The sequence below is a fragment of the Gobius niger genome (assembly GCF_951799975.1).
Source record: "Gobius niger genome assembly, chromosome: 20".
NCBI lineage: Eukaryota > Metazoa > Chordata > Actinopteri > Gobiiformes > Gobiidae > Gobius > Gobius niger.
Window position 1 is genome coordinate 280,770 of NC_136871.1, and position 22,628 is coordinate 303,397.

General features: G+C 43.1%; 1 protein-coding gene across 1 annotated transcript in view; it reads left to right on the forward strand.

The window, feature by feature from the left end:
* The first annotated feature begins 11,125 nt into the window (after window positions 1-11,125).
* LOC306979279 (14-3-3 protein beta/alpha-1) overlaps window positions 11,126-22,628 on the forward strand; it is a 51,796-nt gene continuing 40,293 nt past the window's right edge. The window contains exon 1 of the mRNA XM_079578158.1: window positions 11,126-11,286. The gene's annotated coding sequence lies outside the window, so the exon portion shown is untranslated. The remainder of the gene's footprint in view (window positions 11,287-22,628) is intronic.

The window sequence follows — 22,628 nt, forward strand, 5'->3', positions numbered from 1 at the left end:
TTACAGTCGTGTGTAAGAGTTGATATTTGATTTGAACTGTTAGAACTGTGGAGGGGGAGGAGCCTGGTAATAGTTATATTAACAAACTGCAGAACTCAAACCTGTCACAATAAAGCTTCTCATTTTTCATCACACACTCAGAGAGTTGGGGAAGGTGACGTCATATCGCTGAGCATTATGGGATTAGCAGCGATTGTACTGAAACCAATGGAGATTTTAACAGTTAAAACACTGGAGTTCTTGTTCACATTAAAACACTTGGACACCACCGTGATGTATTTACCAGCAGTACCTCAGCAGTAACGGAGCTGTTCCACGGCTTCTCCACTCTTTATACTGTTTTTAGCTCATGCTAGTCAATGCTAATGTATGCTAAGAGCTGCAAAGATGGCGGATCTCCATGGTAACTGTGGAATTTCCCAAACTCTATAAGCACACTATACTATTCTGTATTTCTGAACATGAGATCAGATTCTATGTGTGTTCGCTACAGTGTTGATTTCGTCGACTAAAATATTTAGTCTTAATTTTAGTCAAAGTGATATTTTTGTGACTAAAACTGGACTAAAACTAAATGAAAAGTTTCTCATGAGACTAAAACTGTGACTAAAATGTCCAGATATTTGAGTCGACTAAAATCAGACTAAATAAAAGTGAAAAGGAGAGACTAAAATCATCCAAACTTGTATTGAGCGTCTGAAAGAGCCTCAGATCATGTTTAAAGGATCAGCTCTGAGCTTTGTTCATGTGGAGCAGAAACATGAAGCAGAGGAACAACATTAAACATGATTAGAATCAATATTATCAATGCAAAGTCCACTCAATTAGTCTTGAATTTAGTCTTTAGTCTTTTTCTTCTTCTACTTAATTTTAGTCGACTAAATTTTGACTAAAATTAAATTAAATTTTAGTCAAAAGATTAAAACTAAAATGAAATATGTTGTCACAATTAACACTGGTTCGCTAATGATGGTCTAATAATAAGAATGATTTAATAAAAGGGCTCTTCTGGGCCCTCACAGACTGACCCTCGGGCTCTTCTGGGCCCTCACAGACTGACCCTCGGGCTCTTCACTCACAGACTGACCCCTCACAGACTGACCCTCGGGCTCTCCTGGGCCCTCACAGACTGACCCTCGGGCTCTCCTGGGCCCTCACTGACTGACCCTCGGGCTCTTCACTCACAGACTGACCCTCGGGCTCTTCACTCACAGACTGACCCTCGGGCTCTTCACTCACAGACTGACCCTCGGGCTCTTCACTCACAGACTGACCCTCGGGCTCTCCTGGGCCCTCACTGACTGACCCTCGGGCTCTTCACTCACAGACTGACCCTCGGGCTCTTCACTCACAGACTGACCCTCGGGCTCTTCACTCACAGACTGACCCTCGGGCTCTTCTGGGCCCTCACAGACTGACCCTCGGGCTCTTCACTCACAGACTGACCCTCGGGCTCTTCTGGGCACTCACAGACTGACCCTCGGGCTCTTCACTCACAGACTGACCCTCGGGCTCTTCACTCACAGACTGGGCACTCACAGACTGACCCTCGGGCTCTTCTGGGCACTCACAGACTGACCTGCTGCTCTGTGGTGGTTTTGCTTTGCTTTACGTGTAACCCGTTCATAAGTAATAACGGTATAATTACACAAAATTGTCCTTTTGTTTACTTGAATTTTGTCCATACCTGGCATTTGATACACTGTGCAGACTTGGTCCTCCAGCCACTTCTTCTATGTTTTTGTTTCTTCTTCGTTGACTTTTGAGATGCCCCTTTATATATATTCGGGGTTTGACCCCTGCCTCTTCCCTTTGCAAATCTGATATTGGGAAGAGGTCAGTCATCTATTGTAATCCTATGTTTTAAGAGTCCTTTTGTCAGTATTTTGCATTTATTTTCTTCTTGAAACATATTTCATTTGTATTTACTTTGATATTGAGCTTCGTCCATACCCCGATGTTTTTAATTTATTCATGTGAAGTAATGCGGGGAGATGCTAATATTGTCCATTGTCTTCTCTCCTTTAGTTTGGGCTGGATCTTGTTAGCGGCACATGTTGACTGTATTTTTGTATATATTTTCGCCAGGTATGTTGTTTTGTAGCCCTTTGCAAATCTGATATTGGGAAGAGTTTGGGCTGGATCTTGTTAGCGGCACATGTTGACTGTATTTTTGTATATATTTTCGCCAGAGTAAACGGAGACTGCCTCCAAAAGTGACCGCTGTGTCTCGTGGCTTCTTAACACATCACAAACTGCATAAACTACACAACGCAGAAGTCCACCGGTCACACTTGGTGCCGTTCGACCCGTGACATCGCCATTCAGCGGTTCCCTGGCTGTCCTCCGTGCTGCTGTCGTCTCTTCCCCGGTGTGTCTGCTGCCCTGCTGCCCCTCCCGCCTCGCACCATCGGCGCGCTGCGTGCTGGCGCCCCTGACGTCACCTCGTCGCCGTCGATTGCCGCCCTGAGTACAACCTGTCAGGTTTTGGCTGGCAGTAGAGTTCAAGTGGTTTGCGTATATTGACTGTTCTTCGGAGGGGACACTTTTAGGAGTGGACTTTCTTTTGTTTGGGTTAAAAAGGAGAGGGAATAAAAAAAAAAAGAAAAGAAAAAAATATATATATACTGCTTTTATTTGTGTCTTGTTGAAATGTTTGACCCCAATAATCCACCTTGTATTGGGAGTGGCATGGCCTTTAATGTTGATGATACTGTGATTGATATGACTGTGTTCACTCCACCTGTCACCACTTCTACTCCTGTTGCTAATATGCATGCCGACCCCACACGTGTTGTAACACATGCTGCACTCAGTGGTATCTTAACTGATTTCGCGAAACAAATAGGGGAGAGTATTACTGACAGTCTGAAAACCATGCAACAGCATCAGCTCTACCAAACCCAGCCGTCTGCTACTAACGGTGCGTCCCCTAGTCCCTTGGAGTCTTCCCAGCTGAAAGTTGTGGTGCAGTCTGAGGCTAAAGCCCCACCGTTCTTCAGAGGCGACCACACTGACACTTTCTCCATTCAAGAGTGGGAGGGGATGATGAGGTGTTATCTGTCAAGAGCTAACTGTGAGACAGCTGGGGAAAAATATGAGCTGATCATGTCCAGACTGACAGGCAAGGCTCGTGATGTGGTAAAGGTGTCGGTCCGCTGCTGCCCTGGCCTGAGTGGAAGTGAGTTGATTGCTGCTGTATTTGACATCCTGAAGCGCCACTTCAGTGAGCTTACATGCTCCAACATGCCAATGAGTGACTTTTACAATACTGTGCCGAGAGCTGGCGAGGATGCAATGGACTATTGGATTCGTTTAAACAAATCTATCGATGTTGTGGATGAATACCTCAGGAGACGTGGTAAATCTGTGGAGGACCCCAGCGCTGAGGTTGTGATGATGTTCGTTAGTCACTGTCCTGACCCTGCTCTATCCCTGTCTTTTCAAATGAAGGCTCCAGAGGAGTGGACCGCTGCTGAGGTCCAGCGCCGCTTAGACAGCCGTGTAAGACAAGTGAGGGGTGTAGCTGCTAACACTCACATGGTGGCCAGTGCTTTGTCGTCTCTACCATCTACCACAACAAATTCTGCTGAGCGCTCACCTTCAGTAAGTGAGACTCTGCCGACGGGTAATGCCCATGGGTCCTCACAGCTGCTGTCTGGAGCGGGAGCCCAGCCGCACTCTTCAGCCCCTGCCACCCCTCTGCCTATTGTCTCTCCATCGCATGCAGCCTCCAGTATCGCCACACAAGAACCTGTCGCCCTGCAAATGGCGGCCATGTTTGACAAGGTCCTCTCTCTGTGCACTGCTTCAGTAACCAACAACCAACTGGGAGCAGGTCGTGGTCGGTTCTCTCAGCGCCCACAGCCACGTTCACAGCAGCAAGCATGCCAAGTTTGTGGTTCCAGTGAGCACACCACTCATTCGCATTGTAGATTGTACCGGCTATGTCTCAACTGTTTCGAGTCTGGACATATGAGAAATGAATGTACACAAACCAGGCCAGCGACCACCGCCCCCTCCTCTACTGTTGCTTTAAACTAGACAGCCTGTGTGATGAGAGGGGCAGCATAGGCCGTGTTAAAGATACCCTCACTATACCAGTTGATCCTCACTCTGTGTATGTCAGCTGTTGTAAAAGTTACCCTGAGGACAAGACTGTAATTATGGTTGGGTCTCAAAAGATTGAAGGAGCCAGTGAACTGTTTTATACTCCTGTGTCGGTGAGCCATCAGATGTCTTTGAGAGGGATGCTGGACTCAGGAAGCATGTCATGTACACTTAGTGATTCAGCAGAAGCTAAGTTGAGAGCTGCTGGTGTGGTCTTAACTCCGCAACCTGTCCCTGATCAGGTGGTTCTCGTCGGTTGTGGTGGTCTTGTCACTCGACCTAAATGTATCTATGAGATGGACATTGAGATCTATGGCTTCAAATTCCTGGTGCCAACGTTCCTGGTTCCCGGGCAGAGGGATGAGTTTATTATTGGCACAAATGTGATCCGTCCTATTATCCAGAAGATGAAATCTGAGGAGAAGTTCTGGGAAATGATATCCTCCCGTACATCCAACCCTGACCATGAGCAGTTCCTCCAGTTGTTGTGTTGCACCTCGCGATGGCTGGGCCCAGACGTTCCTGACAAGGTTGGAACAGTGAGACTGCAGCGGGCTGTTACTTTGCTGCCGCAGAAGGAATACATAGTTTGGGGTAAACTGCCGGCCTCTTCTCCTGTGTCACCCGGAAGCACCGTCATTGTGGAGCCCACATCTGCACGCTCTACGCCTAAAAACATCTTGGTTGGTCGAGTGATAACGCCGATGTGGGGAGATCGTTGGGTCCCCATGAAGGTCCTCAATCCCACACCAACTGCCGTTACCCTGCGACGCAATGCCAAGCTGGCCGATGTGTTCCCCTGTGTGGCCTTGGAAGATTTTCCCATCTCCCAGGGTCTGTGTGAAACCCAGGCGTGCCCGCCCGCTGCCCCTTCTGGCCTTCAAGGTACCCAGCCTGACCCCGTGCAGATGCTGAAGGACTGTGGCCTTGGTGACATTGACATGGAGGGTTGTGGAGTGTCGGACATGTGGAAGAACAAGCTGGCTGACCTGTTGTTGAGTTTCCAGGATGTGTTCTCCAGGGATGGTCTGGATTGTGGGGAGGCAAAAGAGTTTGTCCATCGGATTCATCTTACTGATGACCGTCCCTTCAGGCTGCCTTTCCGAAGAGTACCACCTGCTCATTATCAGAAACTGAGAGAAGTTCTGTCTGAGATGGAGATGAAGGGCATAATCACCAAGTCCATCAGTGAATATGCCTCTCCTCTAGTGTTGGTATGGAAGAAGTCAGGAGACTTGCGGATATGTACTGACTTTCGCTGGCTTAACGCAAGGACTGTTAAAGATGCCCATCCATTGCCCCACCAGTCGGACTGCCTTGCTGCCCTTGGAGGGAACGCTTTTTTTAACACCATGGATCTGACCTCGGGGTTCTACAACGTCCCTCTCCATGAGTCTGACAGGCGTTATACGGCCTTTACAACACCCCTTGGCCTGTATGAGTACAACCGCTTGCCCCAAGGCCTTTGCAACAGTCCTGCCTCCTTCATGCGCATGATGCTCAGCATATTCGGTGACCTGAACTTCTCCAGCCTTCTATGCTACTTGGATGACTTGTTGGTGTTTGCGCCCTCCGAGGAAGAGTCTTTGAGGCGCCTCAGCGTTGTTTTCACCCGGTTAAGGTCCAATAACCTAAAGCTCTCACAGAAGAAGTGCCATTTTCTCAGGAGATCAGTGAGATTCCTTGGACATGTTGTGAGTGCCAGCGGTGTCTCTGTGGATCAGGAGAAGGTGAGCGCCATCTCTGGGTTTAAAAGAGAGGACCTCATGGAATCTGATGGCCGTACTCCATCCCAGCAGAAGGTCAGATCTTTCCTTGGCATGGTCCTGTTCTACCAGCACTTCATTCCGGCGTGCTCCCGTATTGCCAAGCCACTTTATGCTTTAACTGCGGGACAGAAAAGGAGGATTAAGAGTGGTCAAGGCAGAGGAAGACCTGGAACATACCGGCAGTTAACGCCTCAGGATTGGACCCCTGAGTGCGAGAGAGCCTTTGAACAGCTAAAGACGGCGCTCCTCGAATGTGTGGTTCTGGCCCACCCGGATTTTGATAAACCTTTTATCCTTTCTACTGATGCCTCCTCTGACGGACTTGGGGCTGTCCTCTCTCAGGTGCCTGCAGGTGGTGTGAGGGCAAGGCCAGTTGCTTTTGCCAGCAAGTCTCTGAGCCGAAGCCAGGCTAAGTACCCTGCACACAGACTTGAGTTCCTGGCTCTTAAGTGGGCAGCTTGTGACAAATTCAGTCATTGGCTCAAAGGTCATCAGTTCACCGTTTGGACTGATAATAACCCACTCACGTACATCTTGACCAAGCCGAAGCTGGATGCCTGTGAACAACGCTGGGTCTCAAAGTTGGCTCCGTATAATTTCGACATCAAATACGTCCCTGGCAGGCTGAACGTTGTTGCAGATGCATTGAGCAGGAAACCTTTTGCCAGACCATTGGCCGAACGTCTTCTTTCTGAGCCCTACGTTGATCTGTTGAAGCAGGCTTGTGAAGTGAAGGAAGATTCAGTGCAGGATGCTTTCCATCTGACCTGCCAACCTCAGTCATTGACCGATCCGCCGCTCTCCACTGCCGTCAATGTCTCCATGTCCGAGAATGAGGTCTCCACTGTCCTGTCAGCGTCCAGTGATTGGGAAGTTGCATCCAGACACCGCGCCACTTCTCTGGCTGACAATCTTAGTGCAGTCGTTGGGCCTGAACCTTGCCTGTCCACTGTGTTGTCCAAACCTGAGCTCCAATCCCACCAGGAGAGTGACGCTGTGGTCTCCAGGGTTGCCTTCTATGTGAACAGGAAACAAAGGCCTTCCAGGCGTGAACGTGGCCATGAAAGTCAGCAAACCATAAGGATTTTGAAGCAGTGGGATAGGCTGGCGATGTTGGACGGGATTCTGTATCGTGTCACGAAGGACCCTTTGACCAAGCACAAACGTGTCCAGTTTGTTGTCCCAGAGTCCCTCAAGTCATCTGTGCTCTCCGGCATCCATGACAACGCTGGTCATCAAGGGCAGCCACGCACTCTATCGTTGGCTCGTCAACGTTTCTTCTGGTATGATATGGAGAAGGATGTGCGCAACTATGTGAGGCAGTGTCCAAGGTGTGTTCTCAGTAAGACCCCTGACCCATCCGCCAGAGCCCCACTGGAGAGCATTAGGACCTGTGCGCCGTTGGAGCTTGTGTGCATTGACTTTTGGTCTGCCGAGGACGGTAACAACAAGTCAGTGGACGTCCTTGTGGTCACCGACCATTTTACTAAGATGGCGCATGCGTTCCCTTGTCGCGACCAATCTGCAAAGACTGTGGCTAAGAAGCTCTGGGAGGGGTTCTTCTGCATCTATGGCTTTCCCCAACGCATCCACTCCGACCAGGGTGCAAGTTTTGAGAGTGAGTTGGTGGCAGAGTTGTTGGAAATGGGTGGTGTCATCAAGTCTCATACCACTCCATACCACCCCATGGGCAATGGCGTTACGGAGAGGTTCAACAGGACACTGGGGAGCATGTTGAGATCTTTACCCCCAAGAACAAAGCAGAAGTGGCCACAGATGATTCAGTCCTTAACGTTTGCGTACAACTGTACGGCGCATGAAACGACAGGATTCGCGCCCTTCTACCTGATGTTTGGGAGAGTTCCTCGGTTACCTGTCGATCTCCTCTTCAAAAACGTTCTCCATGATGACTCTGTTTGCGATTACAACGCCTATGTCAAGTCTCTCATGGACGATCTTCATTCTGCCATGGTCTTAGCTCATGGGAACAGCGCTGTTGAGCAGAAACATCAGTCTGACCAGTACAATAAGCGCGTCAAAGGCTTACCTCTGTCAGTTGGAGATCGGGTGCTGTTGGCGAATAAAGGGGTCAAAGGAAAAAGGAAGCTGTCGGACAAATGGGAGCCGGTTGTTTACGATGTTGTCGCTTCTAAGCCAGACCTGCACATCTACAAGATCAGGGACCGAGCAGGCAGAGAAAAGACCGTGCACCGTAACTTACTCCTTCAGGTCAACTTCCTGCCATTGGATGTTTCAATGGATGTGGCTGACGCCCAGTCTGCCACTAGCTTTGCCATTGCACCAGAAGAGCCTGAAGTATCTGTGATCAATGGGGAAGTTGAGTCCGCTCTACTCAGTGCCCCTCCAAGTGTCAGTGACTCCAGTGTTGATCGCACCACATCCTGGGTACAGCAGCAGTCACCCGATGACGGAATGGAAACTGATGTAACGTCCTGTGATTCGTCCGCTGAGTTGGCTGATTCCCCCTTGGCCCCCTGTGATGAGACTGACAATCCCCCTGACGACCCTCGGGCCACTGATTTGGGTCACAACCTTACCACCCGATTTGGAAGAATTGTCAGGCCAGTCTGTAGATTGATTGAATCTATGACTCAGATAGAATCTCTGTTTGGCCCAGACAGAGTTCGTTCTCCTGTTATAACTATTTAATTTGGCTCCACATTTTCCTGGTTATTACCTGGTAACTTCGTATTGAGCCACTTGCTACTGGATTCTATACAGTAGTACTCATGTTATGCACATTGTGAATGGTTGTTTTCATGTGGTGTAAAGGGCACCACTTTTTGTCTTCCTTTTGGCAACCAATGTTATGTGCTGTTGGTATTTTGTGTAATTCTAGGGGGGTGAATGTAACCCGTTCATAAGTAATAACGGTATAATTACACAAAATTGTCCTTTTGTTTACTTGAATTTTGTCCATACCTGGCATTTGATACACTGTGCAGACTTGGTCCTCCAGCCACTTCTTCTATGTTTTTGTTTCTTCTTCGTTGACTTTTGAGATGCCCCTTTATATATATTCGGGGTTTGACCCCTGCCTCTTCCCTTTGCAAATCTGATATTGGGAAGAGGTCAGTCATCTATTGTAATCCTATGTTTTAAGAGTCCTTTTGTCAGTATTTTGCATTTATTTTCTTCTTGAAACATATTTCATTTGTATTTACTTTGATATTGAGCTTCGTCCATACCCCGATGTTTTTAATTTATTCATGTGAAGTAATGCGGGGAGATGCTAATATTGTCCATTGTCTTCTCTCCTTTAGTTTGGGCTGGATCTTGTTAGCGGCACATGTTGACTGTATTTTTGTATATATTTTCGCCAGGTATGTTGTTTTGTAGCCCTTTGCAAATCTGATATTGGGAAGAGTTTGGGCTGGATCTTGTTAGCGGCACATGTTGACTGTATTTTTGTATATATTTTCGCCAGAGTAAACGGAGACTGCCTCCAAAAGTTACCGCTGTGTCTCGTGGCTTCTTAACACATCACAAACTGCATAAACTACACAACGCAGAAGTCCACCGGTCACATACGTACATGTTAAAGGTCCTACATCATTTTGCATGGCGGTGTAATATTACACCCTGGTCAAACGGGAACGGTGCCGTTTCATTTGCACATATTTAAAGCCTCCCGCCCTGGAAACGCTGGCCCACACGCCTGTGCACGTCACGCAGATGCTCATGATATTGTGATAAACACATGCGGTATATCAGGTGTAGCAGCTGTAATGGCCAGGACGACATTCAAGATTTTATTATTATTGTGTTTTATGTTTACGAATGTTCAAGGCCGTGGGAACCCAGGGTGCTGAGGGCGCTGCAGCACCCCCTGGTGGATAGTTTGTGAACCGCAGGCAATATTAACCCCTTAACTCCCACCTGAACCGAGCACATTTTCTCCAGCTTTACCCCAATCCAAAAGCTTCTGGGAAAAAGGTGAAAATAGCAACAAAAGTGAGACGAAAATGAGGATGGAAATGTGGAAAAAGTGAGAAAACATTGACGAAAAATTGAGGAAAAATGGACGAAAAAGTGACAAAAAAGTGAGAAAAATTTGACGAAAAATTGAGGAAAAAATGGACAAAAAAGTGAGAAAAAAGTGACGAAAAATGGACGAAAAATTGACAAAAAAGTGACAAAAAATTGACGAAAAAGTGACAAAAAAGTGAGAAAAAAGTGACGAAAAATGGAGGAAAAATTGACAAAAAAGTGACGAAAAATTGACGAAAAAGTGACAAAAAAGTGACGAAAAATTGACGAAAAAGTGACAAAAAAGTGACGAAAAATTGACGAAAAAGTGACAAAAAAAGTGACAAAAAAGTGACGAAAAATTGACGAAAAAGTGACAAAAAAGTGACAAAAAATTGACGAAAAAGTGACAAAAAAGTGACGAAAAATTGACAAAAAAGTGACGAAAAATTGACGAAAAAGTGACAAAAAAGTGACGAAAAATTGACAAAAAAGTGACGAAAAATTGACGAAAAAGTGACAAAAAAGTGACGAAAAATTGACGAAAAAGTGACAAAAAATTGACGAAAAAGTGACAAAAAAGTGACGAAAAATGGAGGAAAAATGGAGGAAAAATTCACAAAAAAGTGACAAAAAATTGACAAAAAAGTGAGAAAAAAGTGACGAAAAATGGAGGAAAAATTGACAAAAAAGTGACGAAAAATTGACGAAAAAGTGACAAAAAAGTGACGAAAAATTGACGAAAAAGTGACAAAAAAGTGACGAAAAAGTGACAAAAAAGTGACGAAAAATGGAGGAAAAATGGAGGAAAAATTCACAAAAAAGTGACGAAAAATTTAACTAAAAATGGACGAAAAATTGAGGAAAAAGTGACAAAAATTTGACAAAAAATGTACTAAAAAATGACGAAAAAGTCACGAAAAAGTCACGAAAATTTGACAAACATGGCGGGAGTTAAGAGGTTAATAAATAGCGCCCCCTAACTAAAACATCTTCCCACGGCTCTGCACATGTTTGTGTAATAAATCTAAAAAGAAAACGGTGATCCGCACCTGCCATCTGAACTGCACCCTTTATCCTGTTCTCCACAAAACCCAGCTCACTTCACAAACAAACTCTTACACACAAACTCCGCATAAACCTTACAAGAATCCCGGCGCAAACCCGTAACCCGCGCTGTAAACCTCCCTAAACCCCACATCCTCGCGGGGGTCGAAACGCCTGGACTATAGCGCCTCCCGCGGGGGGGGGGGTGTTCGGAGGAAGCGGAAGTGTCCGAGGAGCAGCGGGCGGAGGAAGTGGTACTGCCCTGAATACCCCGAGCCAGCCCAGCGGAGCAGAGCGAGCAGCGGAGGACGACCGGATAAACTCTCCCATCGCTCACAGCACAGACCGCGGACGCTTCGACGCTCCAAACGTAAGCTCACCCCGGTGTGTACGCTCTCATGTCGGTCACGGCGCGCGGGGTTTGCAGGGCGAGGGTGCGGGGACTGGGGAGCGGGGATGGCTCGGCCTTCCCCCCCCTCGCTCGCATCCACTGCAGCAGCGCACGGATGGGGAAGGCGGCGGCGGCGGCGGCGGTGGCGGAGGAGCCCCATTGTGGTTCGCGGGGCTGGGGTGGGATGGATAGAGAGGATTTCAGGGCGAGTCCGCGATGCTGCTGCGGCGGCGACGGTGCCTGATTTAGCATCGCTTACAACGATTAATCACGCTTGTAATTCACACCTCGTTCGTTTAAAAGGCCCCGACTAATCCGCTGCCCCGCGAGCGCGATGACAGGCGCGTGAGGAGGGCAGGGTTTCAGGCAAGCCAGGCCATTTTGACAGCTCGGAATTATCTCATCCCTGCGATTTTACTAGAAATGTATCGGGACAAAATGGCAGTATCCTCGTTCAAGACAATGCCCGATGTATGTACGCTATAATTTTGCACACAATTATGCGGAAAACACGCCTAGTGTCACACAAAGTCCACTCCTAGAGATCATAACCGGAGATTTATCCTAGTAAAAGCGGATGTTTTCTCATATGTGAGTACTGGGGGGCTCTTCTCGCTTGCCTTTGACATAACGGGCCCCGAAATAGGTGCACTGCATTGTCTGTGGATGCGCTCCTGCCCTCAAATCAACCCGAGCGTGGTTAATATTCCCACTCAAACTGGCTTTGCGAGCTAAAATAGAGATTACTGGATTAATAATTGTCCGTGTGCCTCCGCTACACCGCGGTGGGAAGACACATTTGGCTTCGTTGTTGGTTTAACGGGCTGCTGCAGGATGATGTCGGTTGTCCTTAGCTGGGCTCTGTCATGGCGGAGATGGAAGCTAGCAGACCCTCCCCATTTCCCCCCGCTCGCTTCCTTTCGCATCAAACCTCGGATTCGCGCCGCTGTAATGTCATTCTTCGACGGTAACGGCGGCGCGTGTTCACAAACGTCCGTGTGTGTTCGTGTTTCGGTCGTTTGTCACGCGTTTTTTCCCCCCAGTCAAAGCCGCGGGTTTACTCCGGTCGAACTGGGTCAGAGCCCGTTAGCTTTAGCGGCTAGCAGCGGACTAAATCATATCAAATCCAACGGCCCGGTGTCGCGGCCGAATCTGCCCCCCTGACGAGATCGTACCCTCGCACCGAAGCGAGGCTAGGAATGACTAACCGTGTTGTTGTGGGGTAATTCTAACACCTGTCTCGTAAAGAGGGGGGGGGGTTTAAAGGGCTGTAAAGGCAGGTGGTTTAACGGGGTTCAGCGGGAGGGGAGGGGAGGGGACGGCAGGGGCAGGCTCGCGGTCTGACAGCGGCCGTTGGAGCTAGCATTAGCCGCATTAGCTCTGGGTAATAATCTGTCCGTGATCACTGGGTGGGTGTATGTGCGTGTGTTGGAAGGGGGTAATGAGAGGGGGTAATGAGAGGGGAATGGAGAGCCGGGGAAAGTGCACCTGTTCCGCTTTGCCCCGAGGCGACTGCAGGTTGTGCGGCCAAAGAAAATGGAGGAGAAACGGGCTAAGCCAAAACGACGATGTCCCTGCGAGGATGGCGTTCAGCATGACGTTATAATCTCTACGTACAATCTAGGCTGTATATTTTAGTGAAACAAAACAGAATATGCATCAGTGTTTTTGCGTCATTAATGCCGTTATAGATATGTAAATGTGGGGGGGTGCAGGTGCGATGCCATGTGAAAGCGTAGCTGCAGGTTGCCATGGCAGCACAGCGTGAGCTCCACACTCACACATTTCCTACTCACGAGCCTGTTCTCTGCGTTCTCACACTCTCATGTATTTATTTTGCTTTCATGTGTGAGTTATTTGTCAATTAGACAGTAAGTAAAGTAATTATACGATAATAAAACCAAAGAGACGTAGCAAAGGAAAGAACAGATTCATGTTGCGCAGTGGTTAGCGCTTGTGCTTCACAGCTAGAAGGTCCTTTCTGTGTGGAGTTTGCATGTCCCCCCCCCCCCCCCCCCCCCCCCCCCCCCCCCCCCCCCCGTCCTCCGGGTAACTGCTCCTCCGGTTTCCCCTACCACTAAAAACATGTACAATAGATTCCCACCTTAAGGGGAGACACTACAGGCAAAACTCAATTTTTTTCAGTCTTCAGGTTTTGGGCCAAATCTGTCTCTGAACATATAAGCTTTCACCCGGAAACAGAAAACATGCCTAATCTTCACAATAACATGTTTAAATATTGCGCTGATTCAATGTTCCCCCATAGACTTATATGGGAGAACACAATTTCAAGGGCCTTTTTCTCCAAACACATGTTTCTGTCATTGTGGCGACACTATGTCCACGTCAGTCGGACCTAAAGACTTCACATTTTCCAGCCTTGGACTGAACAAGATTTGGAAGATTTTTTCAGAGGGATTTTTTATTATTTAATCCCTTAAGCCCCATTTATTGAGTTTTGAATGTCAAAAAATGAGGCGAAAAACGGCTTATTTTAAAACGAGACAAGAAATCCTAAATCCCCTCTGAGAAAGTCTTGGTAACTCATTCATCGATAAATGAAACCATACATTTGAATGTAGCTCTATCAATTTGGGGCATTTTTGGGCATAAAACACCTTGTTCTTATATGAAAAGATAAAATGACAGAAAACTTGCCATGTATTTGTTTCTCACATTTATGCCAGTGATCGACAGCAACAGTTTCAAATTGATATCTGTAAATATACATGTTTCCTGTTCACCTGCAGTGTCTCGCCTTAATCTCAGTGGGACTTTAATAAACGTATTAAATTATCCAAATCATAATCTTTTTAGCGCATTTTTTTTATGTTGCTCCTCAATCCCGCCTTCTCCCAGTGCTGGACGTGAAAATCCCATTGAAAATCTTCATAGACTTTTTTTTCTAAGCATCAAACTGGCTATGAAGAGTTTACAATGTGGTGAGCAGGGAAGAAATGACCAAATAAATCATGTAAATTGTGTGTTTTGATTGTCAGTCAGGGCTGCAGCTAACGATTATTTTGATAATCGATGAATCGCTTGGCTGAGAAAGGTGCAGGAAATTGTATTTTTTAGATTTTTTTGAGCTAAAGTGGCGCCGCTTGAGGACGTGTTGATGGAGTAAACTTAAAGTAAACGTTTGTAGGAGGCTCTTCGTGCTGATTCTGCTTCCTGATTGGACGAGACAAAGACAGATATTTATGAAATTTACAACGTACAAAACACTGCAGACCCTCACTTTAAAAACAAAGTAGGTTTTCATCCAAAACACATAACTGACATGTCACTTTTGCTCTATTTTAGCCTGTGTTCGCTAGAAAACGATTAATTTCAGTTATCGATTAGTTGTTTCAGCCCTAGTCACCACACAGCTGGTTAGTTCGTAGTCACCATGCCTTGAAATGCTTTATTGTTAAAAAAAACTGGGAGGAGGGCGGGACCGTTGGGCTCCATTTGCCTATCTGTGCTTTTCCAGTGACGTAATGCCTGTAGATATCGGCACTCTCCTGTCGGCCACATGTTCCTCTTGGTGTAAATGCAATAATATGGAAATATTGAACCAGAAATATACTAGGTTGAAACGAGGTTTGAAGTTGCGGGAGTTTTGAGGGAAGTCTATCCCAATCCCGCCCACAGGGAAGAGTTAGTCATTATCTGAGGAAGTTTGGTAGCCGGGCCTTTTTTAGAGCAAATAATGAAGGGAGTGTCATGTGATCAACGTCCGGTGCAGAATAGTTTAAATGTAAGTTAGGGAAAGTACGCCCTATGCAAATATTTAGTAGTCCAATGCAAACCAAGGAGAGTTCATGAGGTGAAGCAAGTGCTTGTTATTATCATGATGAACGTTACTTATTTAACACCAGGGGCGGACTGAACAGCACAGAAGGGCCACTGGCTGTGAGGGCCCCCGGTCCCGCCTCAACAGAGCTTTACCCAAATCTAAAAGCTGAAAAGAAAAGCATCGAAATAGCGAGAAAGAGAAAAACACAACAAAAAATGATAGAAAAAATGATTAAAAATGTGACAAAAATGCGACAAAAATGCGACAAAAATGTGACAAAAATGTGACAAAAATGTGACAAAAATGTGACAAAAATTCAACAAAAATGTGACAAAAATTCAACAAAAATTCGACAAAAATGCGACAAAAATGCGACAAAAATGTGACAAAAATGTGACAAAAATGTGACAAAAATGTGACAAAAATGTGACAAAAATGTGACAAAAATGTGACAAAAATTCAAGAAAAATGTGACAAAAATCCAACAAAAATTCAACAAAAATTCAACAAAAATTCAACAAAAATGTGACAAAAATTCTATAAAAATGTGACAAAAATGTGACAAAAATGTGACAAAAATTCAATAAAAATGTGACAAAAATGTGACAAAAATGTGACAAAAATGTGACAAAAATTCAATAAAAATGTGACAAAAATGTGACAAAAATTCAACAAAAATTCAACAAAAATTCAACAAAAATGTGACAAAAATTCTATAAAAATGTGACAAAAATGTGACAAAAATGTGACAAAAATTCAATAAAAATGTGACAAAAATGTGACAAAAATGTGACAAAAATGTGACAAAAATTCAATAAAAATGTGACAAAAATGTGACAAAAATGCGACAAAAATGTGACAAAAATGTGACAAAAATGCAACAAAAATGCAACAAAAATGCAACAAAAATGCAACAAAAATGCGACAAAAATGTGACAAAAATGTGACAAAAATGCAACAAAAATGCGACAAAAATGTGACAAAAATGTGACAAAAATGTGACAAAAATGTGACAAAAATGTGACAAAAATGTGACAAAAATGTGACAAAAATGCAACAAAAATGTGACAAAAATGTAACAAAAATTCAACAAAAATGCGACAAAAATGTGACAAAAATGTGACAAAAACGTGACAAAAATTCAACAAAAATGTGACAAAAATTCAACAAAAATATGACAAAAATGTAACAAAAATGTGACAAAAATGTGACAAAAATGTGACAAAAATGTGACAAAAATTCAATAAAAATGTGACAAAAATTCAACAAAATTTCAACAAAAATGTGACAAAAATGTGACAAAAATGTGACAAAAATGTGACAAAAATGTGACAAAAATTCAACAAAAATGTGACAAAAATGTGACAAAAATGTGACAAAAATTCAACAAAAATTCAACAAAAATGTGACAAAAATTCAATAAAAATGTGACAAAAATGTGACAAAAATGTGACAAAAATGTGACAAAAATGTGACAAAAATGTGACAAAAATTCAATAAAAATGTGACAAAAATGTGACAAAAATTCAATAAAAATGTGACAAAAATGTGACAAAAATTCAACAAAAATGCAACAAAAATGCGACAAAAATGCGACAAAAATGTGACAAAAATGTGACAAAAATGTGACAAAAATGCAACAAAAATGTGACAAAAATGTAACAAAAATTCAACAAAAATGCGACAAAAATGCGACAAAATTGTGACAAAAATTCTACAAAAACTCAACAAAAATGTGACAAAAATTCAACAAAAACTCAACAAAAATGTGACAAAAATGTGACAAAAATGTGACAAAAATTCAACAAAAATGTGACAAAAATGAAAAAAAAGAAAGAAAAAAAACCTGCAAAAGGTGACCCAACACAGCAGCAGCGCGAGGAAAAAGGTCAGTTTTGTGGGTCTTAGCTTTCAAAAGAGGACAGAATGCATTTGGTTTAGTCGGGGGGTCAGAGGTTAAAACATGTATTTGTGGAAGTGTCGCATTTACACTAATTTGGGCCAGGCTGGTCAGAGTCCAGGGCTGTTTCTCAGTTCCAGTCCCTGTTTAACACTATTGATATAACTCTACTTTTTATAACATTGTTCTTACCTGATGTTAGTCAATGGGCAGAGTTAGCTTCACATAAAACATCAGACTTTTATGGTTAAGTATTTACTCTTCAACTTCACAGCGTAGTTTCTTGTGTCACAATCTCCACATGTAGATTCTGACAGATTTTGATGAGAACTTATCTCTGGTCCAGCTTCTAAGACGTTACAAATGAATGTGGGATAGGAAATTGTATTTTATCAGCGTCCTGGAGGATATTAAAGATCGTATCTGGAGCGACGATCGCAGGCTGTGAATCACCTGCGCCTCTTGTGCGTTTGTTTGTTTCATTCTGTGTCCTCAGACGACGAGTGTGTCGCTAAAGCCGCTTTATTACAGAAATACTTTGAGCAGTTTTGAGCGTGAGTTTTCTGTGCACGTTCCCTCCCTGTCCTGCACAATAGGGCAGTGCTGTCCCAGATCGTTGCTAAAGATCTTATTGAGTGGATAAAGAAGCTCTTCTAAAGTCCAGTTTGTTTTGAGTCAGCGCTTCTACAAAGACACCCAAACATTGTGTAAGGTTTTCCGCACAGGGACAAATGTGGAAAGTGTTTTTCCCGCCCTAGTGTGGTCTGCTCTTTACAATAGTAGGATTGGGACAAAATATCGGCTCGTAATACTTGTGCTAATACCACGTATCGTAGTACACGCCTTTGTTTTCCTTAACGAAGGATCACAAACTGAACATTTGAACTACAATTCTCTACATTTTCTTGGTCGCTCTTTGCTTATTGATTATTTGAACTGAACTTTATTTGTGGTTTAAAGTCCACATGATTAATATTTTCTTTATTTAATCCTTCTTGGTCTGTCGTTTTTCCAAACTCCCCTAAACTCCATAAACAACCGGTTCTCCTGAGTACAGTCATGTTGCCATAACCATCTAGTCCTAAAACATATAGTGTTACACAGCTACTCAGCACTTTGTTACGTTTTGTGTTAAAGGAAAAGGCTGTTGTTCCATACTGAGATGTGTTCTTACCTGAGCTTAGACGAGTTGATGCGTAACTGTCTGGTGTTTGTGCGTGCCCTCAGTCAAATGTTGTTAGCATTTAGCCTCTCGCAGCAAAGGTACAGTAGCTCCAAACGGAGGTGAAGTTAGAAGCGACCAAACTGTTCCATGTTTTCCCTTTTTAAACACGGTTCCACGAGCCTTTACATGACCCAAGTCTACACACAATGAAACATGTCGATTTTCTAAGTGGATAAAAAGGTGAACTATATCGTACGGCGTAAAAACACTTGACACCGGTGTTAATGTCGTCGACTGAAATATTTAGTCTTAATTTGAGTCAAAGTGATATTTTTGTGACTAAAATTGGACTAAAACTAAATGAAAAGTTCCTCATGAGACTAAAACTGTGACTAAAATGTCCAGATATTTGAGTCGACTAAAATCAGACTAAATAAAAATGAAAAGGAGAGACTAAAATCATCCAAACTTGTATTGAGCGTCTGAAAGAGCCTCAGATCATGTTTAAAGGATCAGCTCTGAGCTTTGTTCATGTGGAGCAGAAACATGAAGCAGAGGAACAACATTAAACATGATTAGAATCAATATTATCAATGCAAAGTCCACTCAATTAGTCTGACATTTACTTGCAATTTTAGTCGACTAAAACTAGAGTAAAAATGGGGATGAAATTTTCTTTTTTTGTCACATTTTTAGTAATTTTTTTGTCATATTTTTTTTTTTTTTTGTCTTTTTTTGTCATTTTTTTGTCACATTTTTGTAATTTTTTTGTCACATTTTTGCAATTTTTTTTGTAATTTTTTTGTCATTTTTTTTGTCATTTTTTTGTCATTTTTTGTCTTTTTTTAGTCATTTTTTGGTCACATTTTTGTAATTTTTTTGTCTTTTTTTTTTGTGTGTCTTTTTTTGTCATTTTTTTGGCAATTTTTTTGTCATTTTTTTGGAGAGACTAAAATCATCCAAACTTGTATTGAGCGTCTGAAAGAGCCTCAGATCATGTTTAAAGGATCAGCTCTGAGCTTTGTTCATGTGGAGCAACATTAAACATGATTATAATCAATATTATCAATGCAAAGTCCACTCAATTTACTTGCAATTTTAGTCGACTAAAACTAAACTAAAATCAAATTACATTTTCGTCAAAAGACTAAGACTAAAACTAAAATATGTTGTCAAAATTAACACTGCTTGACGCCTTGTTATCCACATTTGTGTAGCTAGACTTGCATCGTGTAACTTCTCACGTAACTGTATTTAAATAGGAGAACGTGGACCAGCTTGGCAGCTTCTAACATCACCCCTGTTTGGAGCTTTGCCGGGAGAGGCTAAATGCAACAACATCGACAGTTACGCATCAACTCGTCTAACGTAAGAACATATCTCAGTGTGTAAAAACTGTGGCCTGTTCCTTTAATGCTCTTTTCAATTTGAACACTTCAATAAATGCGAAATAATGGCACATGTTAAAGGAACAGGCCAGCGTTTCTCCACACTGAGATATGTTCTTACCTGAGCTGTGACGAGTTCTTTAGGACCTGTCTGATCTTCAGTCACGTAAACACAGCGCAGACGGCGTTAGCATTTAGCCTCTCCCTCTCTCCTCTATAGCTCCAAAACAGGTCAAGATAGAAGCTACCAAGCTCTTCCACGTTTTCCCTATTTAAATATGGTTACGTGAAGTGTTCCACTACAAAGTATAATTACACACAATTAAACAATGTGGATTTTCTAAGCGGATAAAAGGGGAACTATATTGTAAGGCGTAATAATACCAGGAGTAGTTTGGCGTCCGCGCAGTAAAGTGAAGATTACTGCGCGGATTTCGAACTTGTGTTTTTTGTCATTTTTTGTAAAAAATTGTGTCATTTTTTTGGTCATTTTTTTGTCGGGTTTTTTTTGTCGGGTTTTTTTTGTCGGGTTTTTTGGTAATTTTGTTTTTTTTTTTGTCATTTTTTTGTGTTTTTTGTGTTTTTTTTTTGGTCATTTTTTGTGTATTTTTGTCATTTTTTTGTCATTTTTTGTGTATTTTTGTCATTTTTTTGTCATTTTTTTGTGTTTTTTGTGGTCATTTTTTGTGTTTATTTTTTGTCATTTTTTGTGTTTTTTTGTCAATTTTTTTGTAATTTTTTGTGTTTTTTGTGTGTTTTTTTGGTCATTTTTTGTGTGTTTTTTTGTCATTTTTTTGTCATTTTTTGTGTTTTTTTGTCATTTTTTTGTGTTTTTTGTGTTTTTTTTTGGTCATTTTTTGTGGGGTTTTTTTGTCATTTTTTTGTCATTTTTGTGTGTTTTTTTGTCATTTTTTTGTGTTTTTTGTGTTTTTTTTTGGTCATTTTTTGTGGGGTTTTTTTGTCATTTTTTTGTCATTTTTTGTGTTTTTTTGTCATTTTTTTGTCATTTTTTGTGTCATTTTTTGTGTGTTTTTTTGTCATTTTGTGTGTTTTTTTGTAGTTTGGCCTCCGCACAGTAAAGTTCAGATTACTGCGTGGATTCCGAACTGCTCCTGGTATTATTACGCCTCACAATATAGTCCTTTAAGGCAAACCCTGCTCATGTATCGGATCGTGACAAACGTCGGCCTAAAACATCTGCTCAGTCGGGACAAAAACAAAACCAAAAGGAACTGAATCAGGAATCATGACTAAAGCTGACCACATGTTTCTGTTGCCATGCGTAAAAACATGTCTTCCTCAGTCAGTTCTGTGACGTGTTGCTATGACTGATTCCACGCTGTTTAAAATATACTTTCAGGATTTAGAGCTAATTCCACGCTACACTGCGCAAACGGCTAAAGGTTGATAGATCGCAAATTGATTTATTGATTTTCTGCTCGGCCTTTCCCTGCGCCAGCTAAACCTTTCCCCACAAAATTAGCTCCAATTAACAGTCACTAACATGTCTTCTCCTGGATATTTAAGAAACAGAATAATGCTCTCAGGCGGTTTCCAGCTAACGGCTCCGTTTCTCTGATAAATGACTATATTAGGCCGACGCTGGACGGGCTCCAGGCGAACAGAAGCTCGGACTGACCGTCTCATTCCACAAAGTGCTGCCACATTTTCAGAGTCTGGTTATAAAGCACAGATTATGAAGGACAATCTGAGCAGAGCTGGCGAAGGAGAGGAGCTGCAAGGTGTGGTGGGGTAAAGGAAACAGGCATAGGCAACCTGGTGAGCCTTCAGAGACACATTTAGGGAAAGATGGTAAAGTTCTGGGTGTGATCGAGTCATTCTTTAAAGTTTCGCTGTCTGTTAGGTCCAGAGACAGCACTAAAGACAGTTACCTGGAGGATAAACTGTACACATTGAAAGGAACAGGCCACCGTTTATAAATACTGAGATATGTTCTGTCTGTTCACAATTAAACATGCCGATTTTCTATGTGTATAAAAAGGTGGAACTATACTGTACGCCGTAATAACACTTGAGGATATTACTGCGCGGACGTTGAAGTACTCCAGGTGTTATTAAGCCTCACAATATAGTTCCACCTTGTTTTCCGCTTAGAAAATCCACATTTGTGTAACTAGACTTGCATCTAGGGCGGCAACTAACGATTATTTTGTAATCAATTAATCCATCGACTATTTTTACGATTAATCGATTAGTCGCTTGGCTGTGAAAGGTGTAGGAAAATTATTTTTTTTCCATTTTTTTATCACATGAAGCTAAAGTGGAGCCGCTTGAGGACGTGTTGATGGAGGAAACGTAACGTAAATGTTTGTTGGAGGCTCTTGGTGCTGATTCTGCTTCTGATTGGATGAGACACAAACAGATATTCATGAAATTTACAATGTACAAAGTGAACTACATACACTTACTATAAAAACAAAGCAGGTTTTCATCAAAAATACTACATTTCCATGTAATTTGTACTCTATTTGAGTCTGTGTGAACTCGAAAACGATTAATCGATTACTAAAATAGTTGTCAACTATTTCAATAATCGATTAGTCGTCGATTAATCGATTAGTTGCTTCAGCCCTGCTTGCATCGTGTAACTTCACGTAAACAGAGCACAGACGGCGTTAGCACATTAGCCGTTAGCCTCTCCTCTTCTCATCTATGCATCCAAACAGAGGTGAAGTTAGAAGCAGCTTCCGCTTTTTCCCTCTTTAAATACGGTTACATGAGCGTTGACTCGATCCAAGGACAGCCACACAAAATGAACCATGTCGACTCTCACCGGATCAAAAGGGGAACTATATTGTAGTAATATTGCTACGCCTTGCAGTATAGTTCCCCTTTATGTCCGCTTAGAAAATTGACATGGTTAATTCTGTGTGACAGTCCTTGGATCGAGTAAACGCTCGTGTAGCCGTATTTAAAGAGGGAAAACACGGAAGAGCTGGGTCGCTCCTAACTTCACCCCGGTTTGGGTCCATAGAGGAGACGAGGAGAGGCTAATGCTAGCATGTTCGACAGCTACGCATCAACTCGTCTAAGCTGAAGTAAGGACATATCTCCGTATTTAAA